The sequence below is a fragment of the Durio zibethinus genome, chromosome 10, assembly GCF_047325235.1.
Source record: "Durio zibethinus cultivar Kanyao isolate XHJ-2024 chromosome 10, ASM4732523v1, whole genome shotgun sequence".
NCBI classification, from domain to species: Eukaryota; Viridiplantae; Streptophyta; class Magnoliopsida; order Malvales; family Malvaceae; genus Durio; species Durio zibethinus.
The window spans coordinates 5,929,023-5,935,978 of NC_143171.1; positions in this window are offsets into that span (position 1 = coordinate 5,929,023).

Consider the following 6,956-nt stretch of genomic DNA (forward strand, 5'->3'; position numbering starts at 1 on the left):
TTTACCATGTTTTGTTCTTTTTTTATTTACAAAAAATATTATCTATTTTTAAGTTTATCTTCAATGTTAGTAGAATTAATTGATTACGAAGTGTTCATTAATTGTGAAGTTTATTTTACTTTGTGTTATGATGATTGTTAGTTTTTAACTTAAGTTTTCTTTTAATTTTTCTTACTGTTTGTCAATAACTTAATTTTTGAATTCTTTATCATTAAAGTACATAGTCTATCACAGTTATAAATGCGATTTAATGTTTGAGTTTCTTTTTCTTTCTTTGGTATGTGGTAGGATTTTAATTCTCTTTGGTTATTTTGTGCCTCATGTGTGAAACATGTATCATTTTATTCATAATTATAGCTTATTTATCATGTTTCTTTTCTCTTAGTTTAGGCTGTGGTGGCATTTAGATTGTATTTACTTTATTAACTATCATTTACTTTTATTATCTTAGTTTTTATATGAATGAGCATTAAAATGCTTTATCTTTTGACTATTTATGATTTCGTATGTACTCTAAGAAATAAATGCGATTTGTTCTATGAATAAAGTTGAATTGATGGTTCTTCTCTTTTTTATGGCTCATATGTAGTTTTTTTATTTACTTTTTTTGTATCAATTTCTATTTATGACTTTTTTTTATCAGTTATAAAAATGTGTTTGTTATGTTTTCAATGTTGATACTGTAATTGTTATATTATATGCACTATGGATGAGAAATGGAATTTAGTTTTGACTTACTATTTGTTTTTTGCTAAGATTTCAAGTTAATTTTATAGAACTCAATTTGCGTGATACGTTATCAATTATTTATTGAGATTTTCCCTCATTCAAATTATCCTTTTCATGTTCAATGACAACGGATGATCATGATACAAATTAAACTAGAGAAAATACTAAGATTTTGAGATAAAATAAAATAAGATAAGAATAGGATCATCTTCTTATAGACCAACTAAGAAACGAAGGAGAGTTCACCATATAAATGCTGATTTTAATATTAATGTTGAATGCAACTAAGAAACTGTTAAAATGGTGTTTGCTGATGTAATTGAATGCAAAAAGTGATCTCATTCTTTCATCAACCAATAAAAGACATATATCTCATCTAATGCATCTTCAAGTTTCGACAGAGCTTTTGTACCATCGAGTCCTCATGTTAATGCATGTAATTTGAGTCTTGGCCCAATAGTTATTATCCAAGGTTTGGATTAGCCTTTTAATTATTATTTAGCCTTATTATTTTTTGTTAACTTTAGTGTTTAGCATTTGTGTATTTGTGTATTTTCTTTCTTTTTCAATACTATTCTTTTCCTAAGCCTTCTATTCTTCCTTTGCCTATAGATAATGAGATTGGTAGATATGTTAATGAATTTGGTAGTCTGTTCTAAAAAATTTCACAATCTAACTACTATATATTTTTGTCTCCAAGCTTGCTCTTGCGTGACACCCGTCTAAAAAAGGTATAAAAGTAATTTTATTTGTTTGTTAAAGTTGTTTGACTAAGATGGAGAAAGGAAATATCTAGAAGAAAGATAAGATAAAAGAAAAAAAAAAAGAGATTGAAAGAGATTGAAAGGTAGAGGAAAGGTCTAGAAAAAGATTAGGTCAAAAAAAAAAAAGAGATCAAAGGAGATAAGAAAGGGTTTTCTTTTCTTGAGAGTTTCTAGAATGGCAAACAATTTCATGAGAGAAACCTGAGAGAGAGTGAGAGATCGAAAAAAAAAAAAGCCAATTAGTAAGGAAAAGTTTGTTGAAGGTGGTTAATTGTGATTTTAGCTTATATATTTTCATTTTTAGTTTTTTTTTCCCTTTTTTCTTTTTGTTTTGGTGTTTCTGCAATAGTTTTTTTTTTTATTAAATTACCGAATTTAAACAACAAACTTTTTATTTTCTATTTTTTGTGCAAGTTTCTTTCATTTTTTTTAGGTGAAACTTCATCTTTTTGGTTGTCTTTTTAGGTCTTTTTGAAATTTTTTTTATTCTTTATTTGGGTTGGTTTTGGGTTTATATTGTTTTTTGGTTATTTGCATTAGTTATTTTCTATTTCCATACATGAATTTTTTTATATGCATTTGGAAATGATTAGTAAAAAATAGTTGGTTGTGTAAATGTCATTTGATTTTTAGTTTGACATTGGAGGAGGTGTCTACTGAATATTTTAGGTTTCTATTTGTTTAGTTTGTTGGTTTGTGCATTAATTGTTTTCCTATTTTCATGCATGAACTTTCTAATGAAAAGGGATATATGTACAACTCGTGGGGAATCTTTGAATGATACTTATTTTGTAGGTTTTTTGCATCAAGTTCGTTTATCTTTATTAAATATTAGTTTTTTAAAATATTATTTTTTAAATATCTTCTGCAGTTACTACCATACAATCAACCAATACTAGAGTTGACGGCATTAATGTCCATGAACTTGATGATTTTATTATCAATGGAAGCATGTATGCGGTAGGTAATCTTTTAGTGTGATTTTATATTCCTTTTAGTCCAAAGATTTACTTCATATAGATATGCTTTAGCTATTGAACAGACTTGAAAGGAATTAGAGATCTAATATTTTACTTTTTTATTTGAAAGATGATTTTCATTCAGTTCATGGTCTATAAAAGAATCATCCTATTATTTATGCATCATGCCTAATTTTTTGGGGGTTAAGTTTAAATGGTGGATTTTCATTAAACACATGGCACACCAAAAAAGCATCTTTGATATATCTTATATCACACTTCATATGTTTTGCTTTTCAAACATATACCTATAACCATATGAATGGTCATATAATGTTTGTACCTAAGGCTTGAGATCAAACTTTGCTTTCATCAAGGGAGGGAAGAATATTGTCCTGTATTATAGGTATAGTCGTCATGTGTCCTAAAAAAAAACTAAATTAATATGTGTACTATAATTTTTCTCCCTTTTTGATTTTTTTATATTAAAATTAAGGTATGAGACCCTCAACCATAGAGCCAAATTCAGTACCACTGAACTAACATTTCATTCTTTTTAATCTAATTGTGCTCCCCTTCTTTTTAATCTGTTTTTTATACCCTAAATGCCTGCCTTCACATAGGTGTTTTACTTTTAAGAGGGAGAGGTTGATTGACTCTTAAAGAAAGCAAGTTGTATCACAGTTGAACTGAAAGTCTACCAATTATTCTTTTTTTTTTTAACCTATTTGCTAGGTTATAGTTAGACAAAAACTAGATCAACTATGAAGATGTTTTAAGGTATGAACTTGCAGTCTTTATGTATCAAGTTTTTTTACTTTCTATTTTTTTTTCATGGCTTAATGAAGTTTCTAATATTTTTCATGGAAGGCACAATTTGTTATTGGAAGGGATTTGATCATAAGACAACATGAGAGTATGATACAAACACTATCAAACTAGTAACATCTTTGGATTTAGTGGAGCATGTGATTAAGTCCTCTATCCATGCTACAACCATAGTTGCTACTATTTGATTTCATATTATTTTTTGATTTTGTTCATCAAAGATAAAGAATTATTTTAATCAGTTGCAATCAATGGATAGGGTACTAAGAATAACTTGAATGTTATAATCAAATGCAATGGTCTTTCTTTATTTTACTGCATTAGTGATAAAAAAAAAAAAACTCGGGGAAACCATAACACTACAACAAATTTGGTCATTAGTGGCGCATTGAATAATGTCACTAAATATTTGTTTATTGTCACTATATATATTTTGTGACAAAAAAAATTAAATGTCATGACATTTGTCACGTTTACATCATCGTTAAAGGTTTAATGTGATGATACCAAAATATCGTCACCTATTACGAATCTATTGTGACAATAAAATTAAACATCAACTTATACTTTTTTTTTGTGACATTGGTTTTCGTCAATTATTTATGAAAAAAAAAGGTCATTAAAAGCTATAATCATTATAAAATAAATGATAAAATATGATATATTAGTGATGAAAGGCAAATCATCATAGTATTGGTAACACATTTATCGTCACTAATGATTGTAAGATAACATCAAATGTGACAATAAAATCAAATGTCACCTTATAAATTTTTTTTTGTGATGTTAGTTTTCATTAGCTATTTATGAAAAATATTTATTAAAAGTTATAATCGTCACAAAATAAATAATAAAATTTAATATATTAATGACGAAAAGTAAATCATCACAGTATTGGTGACACAACTATCATCACCAATAATTGTAAAATAATGTCAAACGTGATAATAAAATCAAATGTCACTTTATGTTTTTTTTTTTTTTTTTTTGTGATGTTAGGTTTCGTCAGCTATTTATGAAAAAAAGTCATCAATGGCTATAATTGTCACAAAATAAATAATAAAATTTGATATATTAGTGAAGAAAGGTAAATTGTCATAGTATTGGTGACACAATTAATGTTATCAATGATTATAAGATAATGTCAAATGTGATAATAAAATCAAGCGTCACCTTATATATATTTTTTTGTGACATTAGGTTTTGTCAACTATATATAAAAAAAATGTCATAAAATAAATGATAAAATTTGATATATTAATGAGGAATGGTAAATCATCACAATATTGATAATACAATTAACGTCATTAAATGCTATATATAAAATAAAATCTCCACAGTCATTTTTGTAGAATAATCCATGTCGTAACGGTTTTGCATCCGCCCGACGAATTTGAAAACAAAATAAAAAATAATGGAGTCGCCACCAATCTTTTTTGGCTAGGTGCGATTGGTTACCTATTAAAACATATCCTTTTAATGAAATCTTAAAATTAATTAAAATTTATTAAAAAGATAATTTTACGGTCTGCGAAACAGTCTAGGTTCGGGAGTCGATTACGTATGGGGAAGGATTAGCACCCCCACAACGCCGGTTAAAAACGGTACCAATTAACAACATGTTATCCTTTGATTTTGATACAAACAGTCTTATTTTCAATATTCGAAAAATAATTTCTTTGATTTTTTATTTATTAAAAAAATTATTCTCGAGAAAAATAAATCAAAACCTTTTTATTGAAATAATTCTTAAAATGTTCCAGTACGTTGGTAACATTAAAAGAACTCTTTCTCACCTAGAGATTTCTTAAAGCATCTCTACTCGGAATACTTTTAGAATCTCATCTTTGGAGGCTCGAATTTATTTTTCATAAGAAATCATGTCATGCATACCTTGCAAAATATTTTCATGTTTATGCACACATTTTATTCTCATTCAAAAATTTTATTAATTTTTTTATTAATTTTTTTTATTTTAATTGAAATTTTGAAGAGAAAAAAAGAATTTAATCATATTGAAGATTTTTTATAAATATTCCAATACGCTGGTAATATTTTACAAAAAAATCTTCTCACCTAGAGATTTCTTAAAGCATCTCTACTCGGAATACTTTTAAAATCCCATCATTGGATTAAATTTTTTTTCTTTCTATTTTTATTACTTATATTTTTTAATTTATTAATCAATTTTTATTTATTATTTAAAAAAAAAAATCCTTACTGTATTGAAAATTTTTTATAAATACTCCAATACGCTGGTAGTACTTAAAAAAATCTTCTCACCTAGAGATTTCATAGGCATCACTACTCGGAATACCTTTGAATCTCATCATCGGATAAAAATTTCCTTTTCTCTTATTTTTTATTAGTTTAGTATTATTATTAAATTTATTTTTATATTATTGTTTTTAAAGTTTATTAACATAATCACATAAAAAAAATTTAATTCACAATTTCATCATTTAATCTAACAAATATAAATATTTTAATATACATAAATATTAATAAAATAATATATAAAAAAATAAGAAAAATTAAAAAAAAATTTTTTTAACCTGAATCGGACCGGTCAACGGTTCGGTCAACGCACGGTTCGGTTCGACGGTTCGGTCCGGTGGTTCGGCTCGGTCTGGGCGGTTCGGTTTCGGTCCAGTCAGACCGGTCTGAGCTGATGAAAGAAACGGGTCGTGGGTCGGGTGCGCGGATCCGGATCGGATTGCAGGTTGAAGCGCGGATCCTTTAATGAAACGACGTCGTTTTGGGCCTTTAATGAAACGACGTCGTTTTGGTTCTGAGCGTTTATATAAAAGGTTCAAAATTTTTTTTTCACTCATTCTTTCCTTCCTCCAAAAAAAAAAAACTTTTCTTCCCCTTTTTTTTTTATTTCAGGCGACCTGGGTCCGGTGGCCGTCCATCGTGACGGCCGCCGTGGTCCTCGCCGACGGTGAACTCCGGCCATCGTCAGCGGTGCCGAAAAATTCTAAAAAAATTCTCACGAACTCTTCTCGACCTCATGAGTATAGATCTGACCTCTTTTTCACTAAAAAAAATCCTCACTTCCCTAGATCTGCTTTCAAAGTTTCGATAAAAAAAAAAACTTTTTTTTTTGTGTTTTCTGGTTTGTTTTTGTTGAGTGTCTTTGTAGGTGTAGTTTGGTGCTGGGTTCCCCGTTCCAGGGGACTACTTTTTTTTTTTGTTTCTGTAAATTTTTTTCGGTAGAATCTCTCTTTTTTTTTTGTTGCTTCTTGCTTCCCCTCCCTTTTGGTCTGGTTTACAAGCTCTATTTATAGAGCTTGTTGGGATTCAAATTTCAGATTTTCTGAGATTCGAATCTCATTTTTTAACTGAAAAATCACACCTACCGTCCGTGATTGGTGGCTTGTCGGTCGTTGGCAGCTATCGGTGGTGCTTTTGACTTTAGGGATTGTGTACTAGATTTGAACCAGATAAGGATGAAGAAAAAAGAAAAAGAAAGGAAGAAGAAGACAAACGCAAAAATGGAGAAAAAAATAATAATAAAATTTAAATAATAAAAAATAAAAATTAAAAAAAAATGGTGTTTACAGTTGTCCCTCTTTGCCTATTTCTGTGAAACAGGAATAAGGCAAAGACAAATAAACAACCATTTTGCTTGGAAAGATGAAACATTGAGAAAAAAAAAAATTTTTTTTTTGGT